The sequence below is a fragment of the Passer montanus genome, unplaced genomic scaffold, assembly GCF_014805655.1.
Source record: "Passer montanus isolate IOZ18808 unplaced genomic scaffold, ASM1480565v1 scaffold6, whole genome shotgun sequence".
In the NCBI taxonomy this organism is placed as follows: Eukaryota; Metazoa; Chordata; class Aves; order Passeriformes; family Passeridae; genus Passer; species Passer montanus.
The window spans coordinates 12603499-12631256 of record NW_024371037.1 but is presented as its reverse complement, the minus strand read 5'-3'; the positions used below and the strand labels follow the sequence as shown (position 1 = coordinate 12631256).

At 38.0% G+C, this 27758-nt stretch overlaps 1 protein-coding gene across 36 annotated transcripts in view; it reads right to left on the bottom strand.

Moving 5' to 3' along the window:
- NRCAM (neuronal cell adhesion molecule) overlaps positions 1 to 27758 on the bottom strand; it is a 143448-nt gene that overhangs the window by 75220 nt on the left and 40470 nt on the right. For 34 of the 36 annotated variants that reach the window (XM_039726697.1, XM_039726712.1, XM_039726713.1 and 31 more), the window contains exons 2-3: positions 22635 to 22728; positions 4078 to 4189 (exon numbers count right to left, since the gene is read on the bottom strand). The gene's annotated coding sequence lies outside the window, so the exon portion shown is untranslated. Of the gene's footprint in view, positions 1 to 4077; positions 4190 to 22634; positions 22729 to 26503; positions 26626 to 27758 lie in introns of those variants that run through there. The other 2 variants (XM_039726698.1, XM_039726699.1) reach the window with 2 other exon arrangements.

Below are 27758 nucleotides of genomic sequence, written 5' to 3'. Positions count from 1 at the left end.
AAGTTATAATTTGTTTGCAGATATTACCAGTTTTGTGGTACATTTCATAACCAGGTCACTACACTCAGGAATGCTGCTGAGGATCATATGTGCACGGATGAATAGTGTCCTAACAATGGTTAGAAACAATTTGCCTATTTCAAGACTTTCTGAAGTAATTTTTACCACATCTTTAAGAAAGCAACTCCAATTTCTCCTCATTCTCAAATAATTCATAACAACTCACAAAGTTCTGATTAACTTCATTGCCATCAGAACACCTTCATGCTGCAGCTGGACACCTCAATTCTATAGATAAAATAAAGCAGGGAAGACTGGAATTCAAGTTTTCTTTTTTTCTCCACTGCCTTTGTTTTTCTTTTTTTTTTTCTTGAATCTTCATCCAGCCCTGGTGGGGCCACATCTGGAGTGCTGTGTCCAGTTCTAGGCTCCTCAGGACAAGAGAGACATGGGAGCTCCTGGAGTAGATCCCACAGAGGGTGACAAAGATGATTAAGGAGCTAGAGCATCTCTCTTACATGTGAAGGCTGAGGGAGCTGGGCCTGCTCAGCCTGGGGAAGGGACAGCTGGGAGGGGACCTCACCAATGTCTGGAATTGTTAGTTCATGGAGCAGATCATCTTGAGTGCCATCATGTGTTACATACAGGACAACCAGGGGTTCAGGACCAGCCAACAGGGAATTAGGAAAAGCAGGTCCTGCTTGAGCAACCTGAGCTCCTTGTACGACAAGGTGACCCACTTAGTGGATGACAGAAAGGCTGTGAATGTTGTCTACTAGACAAGCCTTTGATACTGTTTCCCATAGCATTATCCTGGAAAAAGTGGCTTCCCAGGACTTGGATGGGCATACTGTTTGCTGAATAAAAGCCTGTCTGGATGGCTGGGCTCAGAGAGTGGTGGTGAATGGCAGTAAGCTGGCAGGCAGTCACCACTGGTGCTCCCCAGGGCTCAGTATTGGGGCTCATCCTGTTCAGTACCTTTATCAATGATCTGGACAAGGGGATCAAGTGCACCCTCAGTGAGTTTGCAGGCAACACTAAGCTGGGTGGGAGCGTTGATCTGCAGGAAGGAAGGAAGGAAGGCCCTGCAGAGGGATCTGGACAGGCTGGATTGAGGGGCCAGGCCAATCACATGAGGTTCAACAAGGCCCAGTGCCAGGTCCTGCCCTTGGGTCACAACAACCCCAGGTAGTGCTACAGGCTAGGGGAGGAGTGGCTGGAAAGTGGCCTGGTGGAAAAGGATCTGGGAGTTTTGACCAGCAGCCATCTGAACATGAGCCAGCTGTGCCCAGGTGGCCGAGGCCAATGGCACCTGGCGTGTATCAGCAGTAGTGCGGCCAGCAGGAGCAGGCAGTGATTGCTCCTTCCCCTGTACTCAGCACTGGTGAAGCTGTACCTTGAATCCCATGTTCAGTTTTGGGCTCCTCACTACAAGCAAGACATTGAGGGACTGGAGCTTTTCCAGAGAAGGGCAATGAGGCTGGTGAAGGCTCTGGAGCACAGATCTGATGATGAGGAGCTGAGGGAGCGGGGGCTGTTTAGCCTGGAGAAAGCAGGCAGAAGTGGAACCTTATGAAAAGAGGTTGTAACAAGGCGGAGGTTGGCCTCCTCACCCAAGTAACATGAGATAGGACAAGAGGAAATTGCCTCAAGTAGTGCCAGGGGAGATTTAGATTGGATATTAGAACAATTTCTTCACTGAAAGGGCAGTCAAGCACTGGAACAGATTGCCCAGAGAAGGGGCTTAGTCACCATGCCTGGAGGTATTTAAAAGATGTGTACACGTCGCACTTTGCGACATAGTTTAGTAGTGGATCTGACAGTGCTGCATTAACGGCTGGATGTGATGATGTTAGAGGTCTTTTCCAACCTAACCCATTCTGTGATACTATTATTCTGTAAAAACGAACTTTTTCAGTTCAGAGCAGGGTAAGTACCTTGGATCAAAACTTCAGAAGCACAGATGACATTCTGGATGAAACAGCATTGCACCTGTTATTACTTACCCCCACAGTCTACTCTTATCCAGAAAGCTTTCCATTTATGACTATATTTTTCTTCTTGTTTAAAAGAAACTATGTGATTTTAGCCAGTTTTACTGACACTGACTATCAAATCACATCTGTTCAAATGGATAGACACATGTTGTTATGTTATTTTAGTGGGAAGGCTTCAAGTAACAGATACAGTTTACTAAAATTCATATTTTTAGTATTTATCCTTCATTCAAATCATAGATTTGATTAAATAACATTGCCAGTGTTATTCAATCAAATCTATGACTGGCTTCATCTGGCTTAATTAAATCTTGGTTTGATTAAGATGTGTTCCATCTTTACTGCAGATGATTCTGCTAACTTTCTGTTCTCCAGCCATTTTCTTGTACCTTCTTTATCAAAGGCCAAGAGAATTTATTCAAAAACATAAATTAATATCTATCTTCATGCATTTCACATTTACAAATGTGAACAATTTCTCTGCTAATATGATGTTAAAGGATTAGTATGGCTTTTAAATGAATGTATTTTTTAGTTTAATGTATCAAAAATAAAACCCAGCGGCTTAATTCTCACAATAAATCTTAAATCTTTAATAGAGTTTTAAAACATCATTAAAAAACCGAAACCTAAATTGGATGTGCTAACCTACATTTCCATGTTGGTGCTCTTTCATTTGAAATACATTTTATATGTTAAAAATATTTTCAATTTCTCATTTAAAGGAATCAGAGAAGGCATTTAACACAACTGAAATAATGTAATTTCAGGTGCAATTTAAGCAAGCAGAATAGAACAAAGCAAGTAACTAGAGCCTGAGTATGCCTTTTTATAAAATCATTAATTTAAACCTTAAGGGTAAAAAAAGCTCATTTATTCATCAAGAAGTTAATCCAGTTTGTTCCCTAACTAGGAACCTTTTTTTTTCTTTTTTTTTGTATGTCTATGCTATTCATTAATGAAACAAAAAAATTTCACCCAGGACTTTAGATCTATTATGTAAGTAAACATTACACTTTGATGAAAAAACTTACATTTGAATTTCACATTCACATTACCACTGAGGAGATAAAGGGAATTTTTTTCCTATTGCTGTGTTCACTAGTATTTTCTTTGACTTTTTAAAATTAATTTATCCTCTACTTCAAAATCTCAAATGCAAACAGCACACATGGCAAGAATAGTACTTTTTTCTGTGTAAATTAAGCCCATCATATTCTTCACACCGATAGATGACAAAAAGCTTTTTTCCATTAGAAGTACTCTTTATCTCATATGAATACTATTCTAACCATATATGATATCCTCCCACGAAATACCAAATATTGAATTACAGAAAGATTCTTCAAGGTGAAGGAAAAAGCATTGCAAGAGGAAAACACAATACAAAATCCCAAAATAACAACAAAAAATATTCTTGAAATTCTGTCATTAGTACTGAAAAGCACTTCACTACACAACTTGGAAACCCGACTGTAAATTGGTACCAGTAAACTGATAAGCATATTATTTTATCCACAATAGAGAAGGAGTACATTTAATGATTCAAAAATAAAAAGAGCTTATTTACATATATACATATATAATATTTGTATTACACAATGAGGTTTCTGAAGTAATACCTGCTTGTTATGACAGTATGTCTAGGCAGAGAAACTAGGTAGTACTGAAATGAATTGAATTCCTATTTCATGAAAAGGCACTGGTTTATAATTATGTATACATCTTCTTTCCAAATTACCATTTTTTTCCTAAGCCAGGTTATTTGCTCAATTTCTAGACATACAAAAAAAATGAAAATCTGATTTCTCTTCAATTACCCAGGTACACTAAGAACAATTTATCACAGCACAACTATTAAAAACTTTTTCATTCAATTTTACCAGCTCTAATCTTTTTTGCAGTTGTAACATCTAATACACCTTTTTCATGCAAATGTAGTATCAAATACGAACATTTCAGAAAGAAAAACTCAATAAACTATAACAGTGAAGGCACCTTAAAAGCGAAAATAAATCACTGATCATTAACTTTGATTACTTCAAACACTTGGCTACGCTTTATAGTTTTTATAAATTACCTTACTCTTTGAGGCAATTTTCAGTCAATCCAGTCATAGTCAGAATAACAGTGTATATCAATGCAGCTTGTCAGTCAGACCCTTCTCCTTCACACATCTTGAAATATTGATCCTTCAAAGAAAATACAAAGGACTGTTCACTCAATTCTCAAGCAACACCTGAAGGTAATACAGCCACATTAACATAACACCGTTTTGGATTTCAGCATGTAAAGAAAGAAAAATTGCTATAAATCAACATTAAAGGCCAAATTACTCAGACTTGCTAATCTGAACTGAGAGAGAAGCTGTTGTCCCAGGATTTTAAATTTTACATAGAATTGCCTTACTGCTTATACACTAGAGAAACTGTAATATAACTAAAACCAGAACGTACTCTTTAATCTTTAATATATAATTAAATTTTGGTGGTTTTTCAATTTATCCAGAGATATAGTACCATTAAAAACTGTGCTTTGTTGTATTCATTTTAATCAAATGTTATTTTAATTGGGTCTGTAAGGACATGTAGAAACTACAGCACCATAGGGAAGAAAGTGATTTTTGATCTTCTACTCTTACATCTCTGAAGCCAGCCTTGTTTGCAGTCTCACCTTTAACTTCCCTTCAGGCATTGTTCCCTAGGGTTCCACAGCTTCAATTCCCAATTCAGATTTGCTCAAAAGAATAATGTATCTCAAAGCAGTACTTCTGGAAATCAAAACATATGGAAATGGGGATGTCTTACCAAATTTTCCATATGTTCTATGGGAAGAAGTTGAAACCTAAGGTAGGGCTCCTGGGAAATGCTTCACAGACCACATGGACATTGCACAAAGAAAAAGGCAGCTCTACCCACCAGGTAGATGTTTAAGAAGGTGCCACCATACGAGCACACTACAGAACTGGAGGGCCTCCTTCTAAAAAGGAGCAAGAAATCAAGACAAGACCTTCCTTAGACAAGCAGCTGTGAATGGACTGCATCCCGCCTTCCCTAGCCCTGATTTCTCCTAAGCACCATTCCTTCCAGAAGACAGAAAGGAGCTGCCTTTCCCTCCCTCACAAAACCTGTAAGCTAGCCAGCACCACCAGACTGACAGAAAAGCTATTCTCCACACTGCTGAGTGCAGCCAGCTATGACAAGGAAGGGTGATGGAAAATAAAGCCCAACATGGGAAAAAACCTTAATCAAACCTTGAATAAGAACAGTCTACCTCATACTGAAGAAGAGGGTTTGAGACATGGCTTTTCTTACAGTCAGAATAATAAAATAATAAATCAATAATACACTTGCACAGAAGTCAGTTACAATAGCTAAGGCTGGCTGGCAAATCCAGTCTGCAAAATTAAGGCAGCCCCTCTCCTAGTCCTCCTTCTTTCCTTACAGGAACTTGACTCAAGCTGTTTCACTGCAATCATTTGATAAGTAGTTCACCAGTTTCTAGCTTAAACAAGTTAAATTCATAACTATATTCTACAATTCAGTTACGTCCAAATTTTCCAGGCAACATTTAACTTGAAATTAAAAGCTTCACTTTCTGTCAGAGTCAAATTTAAGGCAGCAAATCAACTTTCATCTCTAAATGCATGAAAACAATATCTCATTCAAGATATATAAAAAAGTTCCAAGGATGAGGGTGTGGGGAATGTGTTGAGGTTTTCTACATTCGTGGGTTTGGTTGGGGTTTTCTTTGTCTTGTTGGGGTTTTGCACTGAGTTTTATACAGAATTGGATCAAATTTATGAAAGGAGGTATATCACGCTGGCTGCCTGTGCAGCAGTCACTAGACAGCAATGAGCAAAGAAACCACTGCAAGATTCCTCTTCCCAGAGGAAAAAAGCAGAAAACAGGCATCAACATATTTAGAGATTTTCAGCAGGACATATGAATACTTTTCCTATAAATCTGAATAACAGAAAAAGGAAAAAAATCTGTGTCTTCTTTAAGATTCATATCACGAAGAGTTTTGGTTTTCTCACATTCGAAATGTGACTAGAACACAAAGGCAACCAGGCTTTTTGTACCCCATATCACTGTTTTAAAAATGTGTACAAGTTTTCACAGCGCATCACAGGGATCTCTGCATTCATACTCATGACACATTTTTAACTTCACAACTCATTCTCTAATAGGAGCTGGTTTCTTTAAAAAGGACTCACTTGGAAGCATTGTCAATGAAATAATAGAGAAGGTAAAGATGAAATAAGATCTTTTCTCACTCTTCTTTAATCTTGATAGTGAGTTCCCAGCATAAGGCTGGGTCCAACACATTAAAACGATTTTCACATATAATGCTTGCTGCTGGGTAGTTGCCAGGTAAGATAATAAATTTCTGCTTAATTAAACCACATTCCTTTTTTTTCCACAGCAACTGACAATCTTGGCTATTTTCAATGCTGCAAGATGTATTCACATCAGTATATGCTGGGAAAAGTACGATACACCTTTTGTTTAATGTCAAAAACCAGTATTTCCAGCCATAAAATCAAGATTGGCATGACCAAGACTCTCTGAACTTCACACGTAAGTTTTCTCACATATTTAATCAGAGGATGTTTACCCTAAGTCATTACGCTGGTTTGGCAGAGATATTGAATGTCATGGGGAAAACAGAAAGAGGAAGGAAAGATTCAAATATTTAAAATGGACAGAAATGTATTAAACTATTGTTTTAACAAAATGAACACTTCAGTGTATTTGAGTCAAGACACCTGCACCAAAAAAATCCCCCAGTTCAAAAATCTGAGTTCAGAAAATGAATAAAATTAAACCCGAATGAACTTGACTGCTGGGTCTATAAATGAATTAATCTATACAACTGGTTTTGCAACTATAAAAGCATTAAGGGCCAGGTTAGAAAAGTAGTTTCCCCTTTATTTGCCAGCAATCACTGTAATCTCTTCATCAATGAAGTACTTCATCAGAAGGTACTTTTCAGTACTTAAATCTTTCATATACCCTAAACAACTCCGGGTATGAAAAACAGGAAGGTTCACAGAGTCTTGAACAATGACTTTTCTTCTTTGGGTGGCTGGGTGGAGTCACAGAATTATGTAGGGAAGTTATTTCCACAAATTAAAATAGAACCTTTGTATGTGTGTGAAGGGATGGAATTAGGGCCATCCATTCACTGGCTATACTCCCTTCTTTTTGCAAGAACAGATCTCAGCGTTCTCTCCAGCATTTCTTTTTACTTAAATGAAAAAGTTGGTACTTTATGTAAGGGTGGATTTTCCCACTAGACTTGCTCTGATCTAAGAGAAGTAGCTGTCAAGAAGATATTAAGAGGTCCTGAGCTTTTCTGCTCCTCACTGCAACTCCTGCCCTCTCCCCTCACATTTAAGAATTGTAGCATCCCAAGTGAGCTACATCAGTTCATTGATCCAAGAGACAGCAAACCTCTGCAAGAAAAGATTAGGTTTTGACATGACAGGGATTTCTTCAAAGGAACTACCTCTTTGGGATAACAGCCTGAAATTAAACAAGGTAAAGCAGCATGTGAAACTGTATCTCCAGCCTAAGTCTTCATGGATGTGAGGTGAATGCAATACTGAAGTATTCCCATCACTCTATGCTGACTCTGTTCCTTCCTACTTAAGCATTGGCAAGAAAAACTCTGCAAAGCCAGGAACAATTCCTTCTGAAGTAGAGTCAAACATCTGAAAATAGATATGTACTATTAATTTCAAAAAATAAATAAAGATCCTAGTATCTTAGTTACATCTTAGTTAGTATCCTATTATCTAAGTATTAGACTTAATCCATTTGACTCAATGAACAGTGAGTCAGCAACATTCACTGATTTTTCAAATCACTACCAAGCATATAAAAGTTAAAATATTTTCCTCAAAGACAGCCTCCCAAATAGGCTTTCTTTTCACCTACTTTGCAAGAACTTCTCAGAATTGCAGACTTACTGCTTTTCCCAAAGAATTCTGTCACAGTCTTCAAATTTTGTTTATGCTTGGCTTTTTCATTCAGATTAATCAGCCATCCAGTATTTTGAACAGCTGATTATTCTGAATGACTTCCATTCAGACATTCTTTTCCACGACCTTTAGCAAGGACACAGTTTCCCCATGTGTCTGGGATTCCCAGCCATGCTTTCTTTTTAGACTACTTTGCACTATAACATCCCATTTCCTTCCAGATTGTAAAAATTTCAGGTTTAAACATATTCAACTGCTGGATGCCACAAACAATCCTACAGTACTGCTAATATGAAAAATCCTGCACTAAAATTTCTGCCTCGTAGAAAACCGATTTCAGTTGTAACAATTTGGTTAAAAAGAACACTAACTTGGACTGAGTTCTACTTTATTTATATCGCTTCACATGCACAGAATTGTATGATCCTCTGCAGAATTTCTTCTAAAGCACACAGGGAAGAAGAGAACAGAATTGGATCTCCTGCTCTCACACACTTCCTGTGACATGTCTGTATCACAAGCACAGAGCAGCCCATAAAGTCTGTACCGATTTTTCTCTCACCATGTCTCAGACACATTTCATAAGATGACAGATGGATTCATAAATCTCACTGTACATTTTTATTAAAAAACACTGACATTTTATTTTCCCCATCTTTATGATTCAAAGTATGTCTTTGTATTTCTAATGAGTTGCAGCATTGCTCCTAGTGTAGGCTGCTAGATATGTGAATTTTTAATTCTGAAGAGAAGCAATATATTCTGCAGACTTCGTAAGTCATGTAAAAAGGAATGTCAAGCCTTTATTGGATTTCTCTGACTGAGTTTTATATCCACCAACCTTTTAAATCGTACTTGAATAAATTACTGTATTTGGTTTATCGGGAATAAAATAATTCAAGAAAGTCTAGGCAACTACCATAAACCAATGTATGCAGTTTCCTGCAAAATAATTCTAATATAGTATCATCCTTCACATATATTTAACAGAATGTATTTTATAAATAGCATAAATTTTGTATCTGAACGCTTTTATTTCTAAAGATAGGAAAATTATGACTAAGACTCTCGATCATATCTGAGAAGCTGTGGCAGCCCAGTTAAGTTCCCTGACTGGAAAGGAGGAGATATAACCCTCATTTTTAGAAGAGGAAACAAAGGAAAACCCAGAGAATCACAGGCTGGTCAGTCTCACCTCAGTGCTTGGCAAGATCATGGAGAGCAGAATCTCCAGGAAAGAATACTAAGACACATGGATGGTAAGGAGGTGATTGCTGTCAGTCAACATGGTTTCACTAAGAGCAAACAAGAGGATGACGGGATTAATGGATAAGGGAAGAGCAACTGACATAATGTCCCTGGATTTGTGTGAAGCATTTGACACTGTCCTGCACGACATCCTTGCCCCTAAACTGGAGATAAACTGATTTGATGGATGGACCACTCAGTGGATAAGGAATTGGCTGGATGGCCACATTCAGAGAGTTGTGGTCAATGACTCGATGTCCCAGTGGAGACCAGTGACAAGTGGTGTACCTCAGGGGTCAGTGCTAGGACCAGGACTGTGTCACATCTTGTCAGTGATACAGACACTGCCATCCAGTGCAGCTCAGCAGGTTTGCTGGTGACACCAAGCTGTGTAGTGTGGTCAACATGCTGGAGGGAAGGGCTGACAACTGGAGGGACCTTCACAGCATTGAGGGAGAGGTCTGTGTAAACCTCATGAAGTTCCACAAGGCCAAGTGCAAGGTCCTGGGACAGGGAAATCCCAAGCACGAGTACAGCTGGGCAGAGAACGGACTGAGAGCGGGCCTGAAGAGGTCTTGGGTGTGTTGAGAAGCTCAACATGACCTGGCAGTGGGCACTTGCAGCCCAGAAAGCCAAAAGTGTCCTGGGCTGCAGGAAAGCAGAGTGGGCAGCAGGGCAAGGGAAGTGATTCCCCCCTATTACTCTGCCCTCATGAGACCCCACCTGGAGTGCTACATGCAGATCTGGTGGCCCCAACACAAGAAAGGTGTGTACCTGTTGGAACAAATCCAGAGGATGGTAACAAAGAGGATCAGAGGGCTGGAGCACCTCTCCTGTGAAGACAGGCTGAGAGAATTGGGACTTCTCAACCTGAAGAAGAGAAGGCTTTGGGGAGACTCACAAGTTCCCCTAAAGGGGCCTAAAAGAAAACTGGAAAGGGACTCTATAAGGGTGAGTATTGACAGGACAAGGGGGAGTGACTTTAAACTGGAAGAAGGGAGGTTTATACTGGATTTTAGGAAGATATTCTTTACTGTGAATATGGGGAAGCACTGGAACAGGTTGCCCAGAGAAAGTGCGGATGTGCCATCCCTTAAGTGTTCAGGGAGAGGCTGGATGGGGCTTTGAGCAACCTGGTTTAGTGTAAAATGTCCCTGCCCATAGTCCTTTCCAAGCCAAACCATTCTATTTTTCTATAAAATTATGGTGTAAGTGATAAAGTTACTAACTTTATATACTTATACAAGTAATAATATATGCATGTGTATATGTATACATATGCACACGTACACATATGAAAATAATATTTAGTTCATCCTGTCACAAATTAGAGCTATATTTCTCAACATAATGAGAATCTGTTGCTCTGATGAGTACACTTATTTAAAAAAAACACCCTGATTGCAATTTCTGTGCTCACTGAATCTTAAATGCTTCTGGCACAACAGAGCTTTTCTATTTGCACACTAGTTCGCAAATTATATCATTGTTACCCAATAGTCAAATTGGCTATTAAATATTTAAGGTATTTATGGAAAAAGGGGTGCAAACAAAGACATATTATTGACAAAAAATTTGTTAGGTTAATATAATATTCTGGAATGTGACAAAGAGGAAGAATTAACCCAACATTCTCCATTAGAACTCACTGAGCTAATATCAGAATTTAAAATCTATTTTTGTCAAATAATCAATAAAACTGTGTGCCATGTTAAAGAAAAGCTCGTAAGAGAATGAAGATTTGCAGAAGGTTCTGGCTACTAATTTCATTTCAACTGTTGGTATCTTTTTAGGAAGAAAAAAAAGAAAAAAAAAAGGACTTTCAAAACACTGTCAATACAGTAAAAGAAGAAAAATACTGCTTTTGACATGAATGCTGGCCAGGAGGCATCCCACTTTGTAGGTTATTCGAAAAAGGAGATTTTTAAAATACATTTAATTCATCTATGAGAGTCCAATCTGACATTCTTTCAAAAATTAATCCAGTGCTATTTTTGTGCTCAAAGCTTCATGGTCTTTTCAGGCAGCACCCTGGTGGAGCAGCTCACTGCCTTCACTTTGCCCAGGCCACTGACACTTTTCAAGTTCTGTTTAAGCTTCTCCCTCTCTTTCAGCATTGTCTGTGAGAACACATGCCAGCTGTCATCCTTTCAAATCTGTAGGAATCCTTTATTTTTTGGAGGTTTCTCTGTAGAGAAATGGACAAATGTTTCTGAGTGGAAAAGCACTTAGCTCAGTTTAGCTCTGTCAAGACAAACAGCAGTAGCTAAGTCAGTCTATCAGCATCAGGAAGCTCTATCTCATAGCAATAAACAACCATTTATTTTGTTCTCTAAAGGTAGGCAGGTACTTTAGACATGAAAGAAGTACCACATGCGTTACTAACAATAATAGAAGGATGTCAATGGGCACAAGAACTTTTGCAAGAGGTTTTCTACTAAGCTAGTTGTAGGTTTAAAGGTGCTGTACTCAGAAATTAAAAATTAATTTACACATCATCTTACTGACTACAGAATGCAATGAAAAGCATGTTAACCTTTCCTCATGAAAGAAAGCACATTTTTTGTACAGAGGTACTGGCAGTGACAGTAGGTAGAGCCTTTCCTTTGGCCACTTGACAAAATGCACTGCAGTAGGTGGACACAAAAGAGACTTTCTACTGTTCCCAGAGAGTCACCCCATCCTTTCTTCTACACTGTCATGATCTGCTTTAAAGGAATTACAAAACAAAAGCATTTTGTGAGTAATTAATGGATTCAAATTTTTTTTTTGTATTTTGCCAGGCAGAACATTCAATTTCTTCTGTTATCTTACCACTAGATTAGGTCAGTAATTTCCTTACAAAACTCAAGTATAAATTTTAACATGAGAAGGATATATCATCTTTCAAAACAATTTTATCATTTTTAATTCATGTCTGCTTTGGTTGCATTTCAAAAACTAATGAATATACAGACAGACAACTAGATGACAGATTTCAAAGAACTGTTTTTGCTTTCTGTGGCTAAACATTTGATGGTTTTCTTGCAGACATGAGTTTCCTGAATAACACGTCATAGAAATTAAACAAAAAGAAAGAGAATTTATACTCAAAAGCTGTAAAAGCCAAAACCACATGAACTGTAATTATTTTAGAATCCAAGTGGCCATCAACTTTTGTATATCCCAGTCATTGTTTTGTTCTAGAACTGTACACTGTCATTATCTATTCTTTCAGCAGTATTAAAAGGCTTTACAAACTGCTGATACTCAGTCATTTACTCCCTGGTGAAGCCAGAGAGCTTTAAAACATTATTGGACCACATCACATATCAAAAGACACTTAGCTTCTGCAAAAGAGGGTTCCTGATGCCAGACTGATTACATTATTGAGCTGTTACAGTACTCAGATCTGCTAATTTTTAGAAGGCCCATGAGAGTTCATGAATCCCAAAACAAAACCAAAAGCCTCTGTGGGATACATGAGATTATGTTTTCCTCAGCATGCATTATTTAACAATGTTTTTGCTTTGGATTCCACAAATCCCATATAGATTAACCATTTAATAAAAGCCTGAAAATGTAGATGCTCCACAGATGCTTTTGCAATGTAATAGTTTTTCTATTTCACAAAAGACTCACAAGGGTTGCAGAAAAAGGCATACCTGGAGAATTCTCCATATCACTAATATTAGACTTCACCTTTTGCAACAGAGGGAATGCAATCCCTGATGTTTAATTAGAAGTCTGAAATCACCTACTACTTTGTACTATTCTAATACTGATCCCAAGTGAATGCCAGCAAGTGATACTGTAAGCACTTTTCCCCTCTGATGATAGTGCCCTAGCTACATTATAGGGTCAGTGAGATTTTACCTCAGTTCTGTTGAAAGCTGAGGTTCTTCTTCCTGCCTCTGTCTAACAAGTTTAGGGCCAGAACTTTCAGTTTTCTATCCTCAGATGTACACAGGATAAGAGAGTTTAATAGAAAAAGCAAAAACCCATGCAAAGCACAAAAAGGAATTAATTCATTGCTCTGCAATGTTCAGCCATCCCCAGGAGGGCAGGGCCCCATCATGTGTAATGTTACTGGGGAAAACAAACACCATCATTCCAAATATTCCACCCCCCTTCCTCCTCCTTCCCCCCTCTATATATACTGAGCATGATGTCATATGGAATCTCCCTTTGGTCACCTGTCCTGGCTGCGTCTCCTCCCAATTTCCTAGGAGAAAAAGGAGCAGAAAAGGCCTTGGGTCTGTGTAAGGCCTGCTCAACAATAACAAAAACATCTCTGTATTACCATCACTGCGTTCAGCACAAATCCAAAAGACAGCCCCATACAGTCTCTGTGAAAAAAATGAATTCTCTTCAAGCAAAGTCAGAGCATAATGTGGCACAGAAAGCTTTCCATATGCTGTCATGGCCACTCTCCTTTCAAACTAATTACACTGAATAAAGCATAGTCATCTTTCCATGGATCTTCCTACTTGTGTAGACTAGTACAAATGAAAACAGCTTCAAGAAATCAACTAGAGAAGTAAATATTCTGAACCTAATTCTATCAGTTTTCATATATCACCAGGCATGCAACCTCACCACAGATACCCAAAGGTAATGAATTATATCCTAACATAGTAATGTCAATAGGAATTCTGCTGCTAAGTTCAATTAGACGTGAATGTATCCAAAACAATAAGGTTATCACCTGGATGAACCCAAGTAACAAAGGAGCTACATAACCTGGTACAAAGTGGATTCCTCCTGGAGACAACAGAAGGTGGGCTGAACGAATGTGATTTAAATTTAGGAGAGGAGTACAGATCAAGTAATCAGCTTTCCTGAGGTCTGTGAGAAGAAAGCAGGGTGCAACAGAGTGCCTGAAATCAAAGGTGCTGTGCTAACCTTATCTCACAGGCTTCACAGAGAAGCCACTGCCAGACACAACACGTCACAGGCAGTGATTGTACCAAGCAGACAAGGATGGTAACTGCACACATAAGCAGTTCTTGGTCCTTATGAGTGCTTTGTCCCACTTGCTAAAGAACAGATAGACTGTGTTACAAGGTGCTCATGAGTAGAATAAAACTAAGAATTCTTCTTGGATCTTTAATGAAACAGTTGCACCAATAAAATGCATCAATCAGAAATCCTTCTGCAACTTCATACACGTTATCTGTACAATTTTTGGAATAGCAGTATGAAGAATCAACTCTCAAAATCCTCTTCATAACTTACTTCTTTTGATACCAGCAAATAAGCATCAAACACCTTGGAAGAACTACTTTGGTTTTAAAAAGAACAGGTGTGGATCCAGTTTCCTTATAGTTTAGGCATAAGCTATTCATCACTTTCCTGTATCAATTCCAAAAAGGAGTCAAAAAAATGCTCCATCAGCTTTTCTTGACTTGTGTTCATTTTCAACTGCCTAAACAAAGGATACTTCTGTAGTGAGCAAATTTGTTTTACAAAACCTTCAGATTAAAAGCTTATTTATAAACTAAGTTAAAAGCTGATAGCAGCATTCATGTGAAAATGTTGAGAATCCCAATCATATTTTACACCAGGTAGTGTTTTGTGGCAACTGTGTAAGGAAAGAAACAAGATTTAAATGTTAATGTAGAGAAATAACTCTTTTATAGTTCCCATTAAATCCCACAACCACTTTGACATCTTCAGCCTGCATGAATATTTTGTGTTTTTCCAGCATTTAATATCAACTAATATAATTCATTAATATATCACTTTTCCACATTCCTGAACCACCTCATTGCTCTAGAAAGGATCCCAGAGACCCAAAACCCACAAACTACTGTCTACTCTTTCAACAGCAAACACTCTACTACCTGAATCAATGAGACATGGAGAAGCATAGTGAAAAAAAAAATGTTAAAATAAATGGTAGGAAACTTAATCCATTTAATTTGCATGAAGTGAAGCTGTCAGATTCTTCAGGGCTCTGCGAGCAGTCCAAGGCAACTAATCCTGTTTGGATGACTGGTTGCTTTATGCTCTTCCACACCATCATTCAATATATGGTTCTACTTCACAACTTTTACAACTGCTTGAATGACATTAATGGGTGGAAGCAGATCATCCTTCTGCAGTCTGCTGTTCTAGATGTGAAGGTTTCAATGTCTTCCAAACCTGTGTGGCCTGAGAGCTGCTGGAGAAACCTGTCTGAACACACCTGAGCTAGTAGAAAGACCTGACAGTTAGTGGTAGGTTATTTAATATATACCTACAGGGTTTAAATCTTCTTGCAACATTTTTCTCTTTTCTTTGTCTGGAAAACATCCACTCCTGCCAGCCAAAGATCCATTTTCCTTTGAAGTACTTCTTGGGAATTTAATTGCCCAGTAAATTGCCAACAAAATTTCCAAGGCGTAGATCAGCCTTGGAAACTCCTGGGAAAACAGCCTGAAATTCATCTTTCCACAGTCAGTGAGGAGGGCAGAGTTGCCCTTCAGTCATAAAAATCAATATTTGACTGGATGAGATTTACTGAGCTAAATACAGCCTAGATACAGGATGTAGAAGCTCTCACCATTCTCAGTGGAATCTGACATTCCACTGGAACAATACTTTTGAGAACTGGGATAGTCAGATAATTAGTGTCTAACTAATTGGCAATACAAGTAAAATGTTTCCTGTTTGAATATGTGTATTCCTAGAAATTTAAACTTCTGCAGTTATTCAGCCCCTTTATACAGTTCTTCCATTCTTGGCAGGTCCTCCAAATTGACTATGCATCATACATTTCAGGTCAGCAAGGTTCAAATGATGACACAACAAAAGAAATACAATGAAGAGGAACATGAAGTTAACAAAATTTGTATTTTTTTTTTTGTAACTGAAACAATTTTAGAGCCTCATATTCAACCCTTCTCAGAATAAATAATAGTGAAGCAAAAAGACTCTCTTACAAGACAGAAAATATGGAGGTTAAACCACAAACATTTATTTTAAAAGAAAATGCCAAATAACTTCGGCAAAAATCCTAAACATGCTGACTTAATTTCACAATACTGTAAATTATATAACTCATGCAGTTCTGGAAACTTTATTTGTCAGGAAAATGTAAACTGAGGTACCACTGAGATGCAATAATGCCTAGCATAGAATGAATTATCCATTTAGGGTTTGTTGTTTGGAAACAAGTCCTCTACAAAAAAAAAAAGGTTTATGCTAGACTACTGGCTGTTAATCACTCATGACACATTTTATTATTAATATTTTAGTGAATATTCTTTACATTTTCAATTCAGAAAAATCAAGACTTGTACACACAAGATACTCAGGTCTGCTAATGGTGCTGGAATACATCATCATGAAGGGTTAACTTTAATGGCATTTATTTCAGTTTTAATCAAAAATAAGCCTTAAGAATCATAGTGAAGCTAAATTTTTATTATAAGCTTGCTCTGACCTGCTTGCAGAAGCACATGTGATGCATATTTGGAGTGCACCAACAGTGCTCCCTCTGTTCATAAAAACAAGCCAGAGATACTAGAGGTGCTTCTCTGCCCCTGCTGAGCTTCTGAATTGCAAAGAGGCCAAATTCCTCTACTGAAGAAGCAAAGAGCCTCATGGAAAACTGTCCTGAGGTCAGGCACCCGCCTCATCCTCCTCTGAAGACAATAGGGGTCACTGAGGAATTAATTCTGGCTGACGTACACACAATGCCCCGTTGGGAGCACTGAGGGGCATAAAGAATAAATGCACCTTCTACCTGGATACTCTGAACAATTCTGCAAGTTTCAGAAGTTTGTGTCAGTTTACTCAGATGAAACTGAGGCTCTGAAATCATAAGCAATTCTGATCCCAGTGAAGGGTCTGATATTTTTTCCTAGAGATTGATCAACAAAACATAGTTCAAAATTTGAAGACTGCAGCAAAATCATGATTAAAGCCCATTCAGTAGAGCAATTACTATTATTTTCAGCAGTAAATTACTTTCTATCCATTCTGTGCCTTCCCCTGGTGCTACTATATGATTCTGATACAGGAGAACTAGCTGACATAGAAATTTAATGGGAAATTAAGAGGGGAGAAATTAGTTACAACACACTACTTGCCTTAATCAGTCTTTCTAAAGCACAGATCTAGATTTGCTAGCATATTACATTTTTAGAAATAAATCCACATATTCCAGATACCTGTCCATGTACTACCAGTCTGTGACACTGATAACATGAACATCTTGTTGTGGAGATGAACATGCAGCTGAATCAATAACGCACAAATTACTTTCCTGTCTTAATACTTTTAGAATATTAATTCCTTAATAGAAATAGTACAAAATTAAAATGGAGATCTACATCGTATCAGTCACTTAAATATTCACACGCCTTTAGACATAATACAGTCCTGCTGCAGAACACTAGAAGAATATGCAGATAATTAAAGGGTCATTTAGACTCCACAAAAAACATCAGCCTTCAGCAAAGGCTGAAGCCCTCCAGATATTAAAATGCACATTTTCTGCCTTCATTACATCTGTTACATTTTTCTGATGCATAAATCTATCCAGATTATCCAGTAATATTATGTATGCTGACAATATTTTCTAACTCTTTTATAACTATGATAAAAACAAGAAACTGCATATTTTTCTTCCTTTATTATAGACAGTAATAAAAAATAGTGATTTAAAACCCAACAGTGATTTAAAAACAATTTATCCCTCTCTATGTTGAACTGTTACCCTTTGTCCTCTACATTTTGCTGTAATCCCGTCCAATGGTCTTTTCCTGAATGATTTTGTGAGCTCATCTTTTGTGTCATACAGTATCTGCATCTAAATTGGGTCAGATTTATACATTTTACTGTTTCAATACCTCTCCTCTATTTTCCCTCCATGCTTCTTTATAAAACAAAGATACACCCAAGCTATTGAAGCATTAACTAAGCAACAACCAGATGTAATCTAGGACTTGTCTGTAATTCAAGTAAAATCAGCTACAGAGAGTACTGTCTCTTGTACAGAGAGTACTTGCAACTTGCTTTTGGTTCTCTTTCTAACTAGTGATGCACTCAGAAAATGTTTGATTGTATATTTAGAAGCATGTAATGGACTTCATAACATTTAAAGTGTTTTTAATTGCTGCTGTTAGTGACCCAGAAAGTTTCAAATGAATAAAACTTGGTTTAATGTTTCTTTTATATTCTTTACCATTCCTCCCCTTTTAACATTACGTAAAAATAAAAGTTATAAAATGGTTCTTTATGGCATAAGTGGTTGCATGCACAGCTACCACAGGAACAGACTCAAATTTGCAGTGATGTAGGAGTATCACTTTTATCCCACAGAAGTCATCACCTAAAGTTCTTGTAAAATGAGCATGCATCAGTAGCTGAGAAACTCAGGAAACTCACAACTTACACACTCCTTTAATATATTGAAAAAAACACATAGCAAGACACCTAAAAAAGGAACAAGTGATTAAAGAGGTCCACTTAATTTACTCTATATATGAGGAAATCAGAGACTATGAAGTGAGAAAAAAAGCTCAGCAAAACCTGATGTTTTGTACGAACACCATACACTTACTACATTTGTGCAGGCTTCAGTAGAACTAAAGTGGGTGTGATCCCTACATGAGTTACAGCTACTTCTGTTTAAACTCTTTTTAGCTGTAAACACATTTATGAAACATCTCAGTTTCTTAACAATAAATGAAAGCCCTGTGACATATTTTTTCACATATATAAATTCCATACATTAAAACAGAAGGGTTCTCTTTCTAGACCCTTCCATTTTCCAATCTGTTAAAAATGTCACTGATCTCTAGGGATAATTTCTGTCATGTAAAATGCTTACATTTTGATTCTTGAATATGAAACTCTCTTCATCCTTTCTTTGCTGATGTTAAGAAACTACAGATTATTGAAATATGCTTCTCTTTTCCAGACAATTTCTCCTATCAAGTTTCTTAAATTTAACTAGACAATATGCCAGCCTTGTTAGAATGAGGGCATTTTCCACAATAAGATTTTATGAGGAATAATGTAAACTTGAAAAATTGCACTTTTGTTATTATAAACAATTCCTCTGTCTCCTGCAATTAAAAGCACCCTTTTTTTAGTCTGTTTATCTTAAACAGCTGTGAGACGCCATGTCAAGCCTTTTCTTCTCTTTATTTTCCACTTCTATCAGCAGGTATTTTTATTAGTAAGGACAGTGAGGAACATAAACAGTTGCTGTATAAACAGTGTTGACAGTAGCTACCTAGCTGACTTCACACCACTCAGAGTGTGAACTTGACTATGTTTAAATAACTCTTCACACTTTTAAATATATACCAAAGAAAAAGCATTATTTTAGAAACACACATTCAAGTAAGCCAAAGCTAAAGTGAGAATTCTGTTTTAAACAAACCTTCAACTGGGGAGACACTGATTTCCTGGAGCCACCCTGCCAGCAGCACCTGCTGGGACTGAGACACTCTGGGCAGAACAAACCCGCTAATGGCAGGCTCTGAGTGACAGGAGAGCAGCAGATGTTGTTTATATTGACTTCTGCAAGGCTTTTGACATGGTCTCCCATAAATTCCCCATAGACAAACTGATAAAGTACAAACTACAGAAATGGACAGTGAGATAGACTGAAATCTGGCTGAACTGCTGGGCTCAAAGGGTTGTGATCAGCATGAAGTCTAGCTAGAGAAAAGTCTGCTGGTGTACTCCAGGGATCAGTACTAGGGCCAGTTCCATTGAACTAGTTCATTAATGACCTGGATGATGGGATACTGAGTGCGCTCTCAGCGAGTTTCCTGATGACACCGACTGGGAAGAACAGCTCACAGAGCAGCTGGTTGCTCTCAGAGGAACCTTGAAAAGCTCAGCCATAAACCAACAGGAATTAAATGAAGTCCAACAAAGGGAAATGCAAAGTCCTGCACCTAGGGAGGAATAACACCAAGCAGCAGAACAGGAAGAGGGATGATCAGCTGGAAAGAGGCTTTGCAGAAAAACACCTGGGGGTCCTCATGGGCTCCAAGCAAGACCATAAGCCAGCAGGGCACCCTTGCAGCAGGGAAGTCCAAAAGCATCTTGTACTGAATTGGGAAAATATGTTGTAAGCAGGTCAGGATCAAGATCATTCTGCTCCACTCAGCACTGCTGAGACATGCCTGAAGGGCTGTGCCCTCTCATGGGCTGCCCAATACAAGCAAACATAAACATCCCAGAATGCAGTCCAGTGTAGGACTGCCAAGATGATTAAGGGATTGGAGCATCTGACATGGTGAGCCTGAAAGCACTGAGACTCCAGCCTGGAGAAGGCTGCAAGAGATCTTATCAATGCGTATAAATACCTGAGAGGAACACGAGTAAACAACACTTCTCAGTGGTACCCAGCAACACGGTAAAAGGCAATAGGCACAAACTAAAATGCATGAAATTCTACCTAAACAAAAGAAAACCCTTTTCTACTCTCTGGTTGTTCAACAGCTGTCCAAGCAGCAAACTGCTTTACTTGATCAGGACAGGTGTTGGACAAGACAACTTCCAGACACCCTTTCTAATCAGGTATCCTATGGTTCTTTGTGGAGGGGACAAAAAGAAGGCAAATTCATCTAAGTAACATAGACTGTGGGCTTAAACGTCCATTATTTTCTACGCACACACCAAGCCTTCAATTAGACAAAACAGTTACCTCTGTCTGACCTCATTACATGAAGGCAAGTTGTTTATTTGACTAAGGAAAAGCCTCACTGTGCAACTACAACAAAATAAGTTCTTTTTCTCTCCCATGATTTTTCTGATACCCAAGCCCATAGGTCTAAACAGTATGAGAACCATCTAATATAGAGATTAAGGAAATATATTGGCCTTTACCAGTCAAATTATTCACCTTATTGTCTACTGAAATGTCCATTTGTATCAGCAAACTTCTGTCACTTTAATGAATTTCTGTGTGTCGCCTCCAGCCAGTACTCAAGCAGTAAAGCTAGTTTAACCAAAGCAAGGCAATGGGAAATCATCCTTCTCCTTTGATAAAGTCTTTTCTCTCACATCAAAGTATTGACAATTTTGTTTCACAACTGTAGGAAAAATGAGAGGAACCAAGAGAACGTCACAGAGGAAAGCTAGAACATCTCATTCATGAAGAGCAGGCACCTGTGCACTGACCCAATTAGGCATTCAAACACTTGTCACTTTGGAGCTGGCTGGTTGTCACTCATCCAATTAGCCCCAGGGGATGTATTGTATGGTGGCATTCCCTGACAGGAGAACTGGAGCAATGGAGGCAACGAAGGCACAGTGATAGGGTGCCAGGATCCTGGTGAGTGAGAGCAGCCAGTAGCAAAGCCAAAGAACTTCAGAGCTTCCTTAACTTGTTTACCATCCAAAAAGCCTTTCAGAGTCTTCAATGGTCTTTTTTTTTTTCCAGAGCAGTCTAGTTTAAAAACCTTACAGTAACAGTTCTCTTTATCCAATGAAGCATTTAACTCTTGAGTGACTAACACAAGAACCATTTCAGAAGAGGTAAAAAACAAACAAGCAAACAAGGTATCTTCATTGCAGGGAGAGATGCTGTAAATGTTACTTCCAGTAATAGTGCCAGCAAGTAATTCAGAAGTCAAAATGCTTCAGTGACCATCTCCTCCCTTCTCTGTTTTAAATGTATTACTGATGCTTTCAGGAGCTCTGTCTGCTTGACCACATAAATGAGGGATAAAATGCTTTACAACCATCCACAACTACATACTGTAAAAGATAAGAGTTCTGTTATACTGAACCACATACTGTACCACACTCGAGATCCCCAAATCAGATTTTTAGTTTAAAGAAAATCAGATACTAAACCACTGATGAGTCTTCAGCAGCTACTATTCACTTCATTTCAAGTAAAGCTATATCTCTTCTTACACTGAGAGAGTTACACAAAGCAAACACAAGAGCAGGGAGGAGTTCAAAGCGGACTGGGAAAAAGGTGTTACAACCCAAACCATTTGAGCAAAGATTTCAGAATGTTCATGGATAAGAATCACTAAATTTGTGATCTATGCTAGAAGAAAAAAACTTTCAATTTTTTGGTACAATATTTCACGTTCCTTCTAAGTCCATTTTTCCAGACTCACTGTTTCACTAGTTGACTTGCCCTGACACCAGTAAAGAACATCAGAGATGATTAAGACTACCTGCAATTATGTGAAACTATTAAATATTTTTAGCTGCTTTTCTAGTTAACACATTTTGATATGCCCTTCAGTTAAAATTTGAGTTGAAATTAAAAAAAAAATGACATCAATCACAGACTGTTAACTCAAACAAATATGAAAATGCAGGTAAATGCATAACATCTATATGACTATCCTGGAAACTTAAGAGACAGAAAATCAATGCCAGTAGGTTAGGTGTTTTTTTCTCCACTTCGCATGGGAAAATAAAATTTAGAGGGAAAATTATCTTACCTTTGTACAAATAACTTCTGAGAAAGTTGGTCTCTTTTTTCTTTTCCTCCTTTTCTTATCTCCTCTATGACAGGTCTTTATGTTACTGCCTTGCCTGAAAAAATAACATGCAACCTGAAATATTTATAGAGGTAGATAATTACATTCACTCTTAAATTACAACAAATACTTCATATATGTCTTGATAAAGCTGCAATACTAAATTCAGTTAAGTCAAATGAAATGGTATTTTAATAGAAACTAATTAATATATGTTGGGCCAAAGAAGAAACAAGAAGCATTAGAAAGAAAAGCAGTGCCCTAGGTTTCAAAGTTGTGTTTTGCAGTTAGCTCTCCAAAATAACCACTTAGATCAACCTAGAGCAACCATGGTTTATCCAGGCTCACTGCACCATTAGTGATAACCAGTCAGCGATCCACAAAGCTTGAGCAAGACAATCAGGAAGCTCAACCACTTCTTTCCAGTGATCAGTAACCCAGCTTAAGGCACACTGGGTACCTCAGGACTAAAAACACTTCAGTGCTCTTTGTGCTATGGGTGCCCAGAATTCCAAAGACATCCACTGGAAGGAGTGGATGCAAAATGAAAATGTTTGGTCAGAAACAGCACTTGCCCAGAACAGGAGGGCTGTGGCTTAAGACAAATTAGAAATTTGCCTTAATTCCTACTTTCTAGGAGAACATCCTAAATTCCAGTGGATGGATGGGACTCACATCTCCCACTCCCCTCTTCCCCAAGTTTAAAAGCACAAAACAAAGAAAGAGAAGACAGCAGGAGAGGCTTGTTTTGAATTCAGCTGCTACCTTCTTCATTTTTTGACAAGAATTCTGCAGTCAGTTCCTCTAATCTCTTACTTTTTGTTACTGAAGCTATTTTAAACACATTTAATGTTTTGTTGAGGACAAGTTGCCTATCTTTCCACAGTAGTGCACATGATGAGTTGAAATTTCAACTAAGCAAGATTCAAGTAGGACCAGGAATTTTGAAAGTGAGCTTCAAAAACTTTCTGAGGACTCCCCTTATCATCTTTTAGCTTTACATGTTGCTTATCTGCAAAGTCAGCTATGCTTGCCACAATATGCTGTCCTTATTTCAGTGAACTGGTGATGAACTGCAGCAAACAGCAACAAATTAGCATCACTGCAGCACCTGTTATTTTGTGTCCTGTACACAGAAGTATATACATTTTATTTTTAAGAAAGTAATGAAAGTTCCTTGTTTAGTCTTAACTGCAGATTGGCCTGTTTTGTAAAGAAAACCAGGAGAGACTGCAATATCTCAGCTTACAATCCTGATACAGGAAGATCAGTTTAATTTCTCATCAAATTGATAATTTAGTCATACAATTTTTTCCATATACTTTTTTAAGCCTTTTTATTGTTAGATTGGCCTGCAAGTTGGCCAAACCTTAACTGTCGACTAGAACTCTCTTGTAGCTATTTCTTTCAGTAACAAGCAACATTTCTCATAAATTGCTTTTTATCAGGCTCTTCCAAAACAACTTGTTGGTCTTACATAATAAAACATTGGAAACAATACATTATCTTTGTAACATCATTTGGCATACATACATAATTTATTTCACTGGGGTGAAATTCTCTTAGGAGATTCACTTCAATTGGCTTAATCTTTATTCAGGCACTCAAACCACTTTGAACCCCCTGCCTCTATATTCAGCTGGAAACACTGCCTGCAAACCAGCAGGACCTGGATGAGCCAAAGCCAACACAGAACTTGAGTGCAGCTCTTAACTGACCACAGCACAGCCTGACAGTGATCACACAGTTCCCATTATACCAGCTGCATCCACCCTGCCACTCATGCTGCTTCCTGGCTGCTTCCATCCCCCAGCCGTCTCCAAGACAAAACCTGAGTGTGCTTTAGGGAGTGTTCCAGCCTGGAGAACCCTTCCAAACAACAGCTTGGGTAAGACTGCCTTAAGTTTTGATTCTCTTGACAGCTCAGCCCTGCAGTTCTCACCTGCCAGGCACTGCATCCTCATTTGCAGCCTCTGCCTGCCTCCATGGGACCCACTGGAGCAGACCCCAGGATCTGCAGTATTAGCCTGTGCCATCATGACTTTGGTGGGCTGCAACACAGCTCCCAGTATCCCAGGTACTCTGCACTAAAAGACACCAGCTACTTATCAGGGCTACAGGAACACCACAGCACCCAAACCACATTCAGATTATGGCCAGCCTTCTTTTTCAAGAGACTCACTTTCTAAAGCATTAAAATGCAGATGTAGCCCAGCCCTTGCCAACCAGCCTACCTTGATGGCAGGTATTTGTCCCTGTCTTCTTGTTTTTGCCATTTAAGAACATCTGTAGCCTCAAAGGCATTGTTTAAAAGTTAGGCATGTTCTGAAACCCAGGGATGACTTATATAAGACCTCATATACAGCAGAAAACCACAGCTCTGTTGACACCATGGATAATCTTTTCAAGACTTCTAAGATTCACTAAAAGAAGGGGGAAAATGAGTAGGAAATAAAAATCAAGGAGGAGGGCAAAAATGATGGTTCCAAAACAAGTCCATAGATTAGATGAAATAGGTTTGAAAATTTATGAGATATATTTGTGGTCTTCTGATTTGCTTGGTCCCTAGCATATTGTGGAAATGTAAAGCACACTTTTAAATTTTCTGCACCTAACATTATGCTTACTTATTTGTTCAGATATTTAATAAATAACTAGATATATAACTAGATAAATAACTACAACTTACAGAAAGCACACTTTTAAATTTTCTGCACCTAACATTATGCTTACTGTATACTTATTTGTTCAGATATTTATTAAATAACTACAACTTACAGAGTATTGTTGCTTTTATTGTAAAAGTGTTTATAGACTTCAGGGAAGCTAAGTTTAGAAAAAGAAATAATACACAGATACCAATAGGTAACTATGCAAAAAAGTTCAAATGTAAAAAATCCAAAATACAAAACATCCATTTTTTATTTCATAATCAGATTGGCTAAATTGTTTTACATAAAATGTACTCAAAAACATTCTTTAAAATGTCAAGACACTTTAATATTTGTAATGCAACCTTAAAAAGCAATGGTGAGACAATATGCAGCTTTCTCATAAAATAAATAATGTATCTATATACACATATATTTAATTGAATTTCTGTTTACTTTACAATACTGTGCAAAGTTCTTTAATATAAAGTATTTGCTTTAAGCATATTTAAGCAGAGTTTTCTGCAGTCCAGTACTGCAGAGCTCCATTGTTCAGCCTTGTGTAATTTCTTCTTTCAGAGCTAAGGATTAATGAGGAGCTCTCAGAAAAGGAGAAACCACCCTGGTTGGTTGAGGGGGGCAGTGATCCATCTTGCTGTCATATCTATCTTATTTCTGGGTGTGCCCAACCCCCATTCTGCCAAAGTAATAATGGAAAAAAAAATACACTGGAAATACAATAAAAGTAGCTTTTAGTTGTTTTGGTTATTTGGTTTTTTTTCCACTTCTGATACAGCCTCATGAAGACACTTCCTAGAGTGTGTAGTCCAGCCTAGATTATATTAGCATCCATAAGGACAATGCCCAAATTTTACCCATATTATACTAATCAAAACAAAATACAGATTTCTTCTGATATTAAATATTTTGCAAAGTCACGCCCTTCCTCCATGGATACAAATGCTAACCTCATTCTGTCACTTCCTAGACTATTAATCAAAGTTAAATGTTTCAGTAAGTTACATAGCATAGGTTTATTTTCCTGTTCAAAGTTATAACCTGAATTTTTTCATGATACTTCATTCCAATAAATCAAACCAACTAACACTAAGGCACATAAATCTCAAATATTTGAGTGAGTGGGGAGTACCAGGCTAGAGAAGGGAGCTCAGCCATTACCTTGTGCCCGTAGCTATACAGCTGTCATGGTCCTCTTCCTTTTCTGGCGGGTTACTTTTTCCTTTCTTCCTTTTAGTAAGTGGTAAGAATTTGTACCTTGCTCCCCTTCATGTTGCAAGCTTGACAAAACTCTGGTGCCAAGCCCTGCTGCCGCTGCTCTGTGTGCAGGGGCACGCACAAGAGGGGCCGTTTCCAGCCGCCCTCGCTTTGTCCTCGGCCCTCCCGAGCTTCTGTGTGATCAGCACAGCCTTTGTGGCCATACAATAGGGGTTAAACATTTCCCTGTATTTATAGAAAAGCAGAGCTAAATCTGCTTAGCTGCATGAACCTTTTAATAAAATTATGCCTGCACTATTAGGGCATTTTTCCATTTGTTTGGGTTTTTTTAAGAGTAATTAAATTTTTTTTAAAAACCAAGAAAAAAAATATAGGTTTTTTAGTGTTTTGTTTAGGTAGTGCATAGAAAATGCAATCAACATTAAGATTTTTCTCCAGATCTTATATTATACACAACTTCCTTCCAAGCAGCTACCTGTGACTTGTCTATTTACTTTGAGATATAGTTTAATTTCTCCTTTACATTTATTCTACTTGATGACTTGCCAGTGGGACAATCCTCTATCTGCAACAGGGTGTCTAAGAGACAGATCACTGCAAAAACTACAATCTGTACTCAGTGGTGAAATCCCAGTGTAAGAATATAAAAATGTACTAGAAATAAAGGAAAACATTTTAAAGAGTCAAATGTGCTGGCCCACAGGCCTAAAGACACTGATCTCATACACCACACGAGCCTCTGGACCACCCTTCCTTTCCAAGGAACTACCTTGAAGTACTTGAAGTAACACTGGTACAGAAAACTAACTTTTTTTCTCAACTCCTTAAGAAAGAAACCCTGTTTACAAACTTTGTTTTCTTCTGTTACAAATACAGGTGTTTCCCTCTGGTTTTTTGTGGGTTTTTTTTTTTTTTTTTGTTGTTGGTGCTTGGTTGGTTTGAGGTTTTTTACTTGATTTCTCAACTCCTTAAGAAAGAAACCCTGTTTACAAACTTTGTTTTCTTCTGTTAAAAATACAGGCGTTTCCCTCTGGTTTTTTGTGGGGTTTTTTTTGGGTTTTTTTTGTTGTTGCTTGGTTGGTTTGAGGCTTTTTACTTGATTGATTTCTTTTTTGGTTTGGTTTTGTTTGTCTTTTTTCTTTCTTTTTCTTTTTTTTTTTGTTTGTTTGTTTGAGGGGGGTTGTTTTTTGGGGTTTTT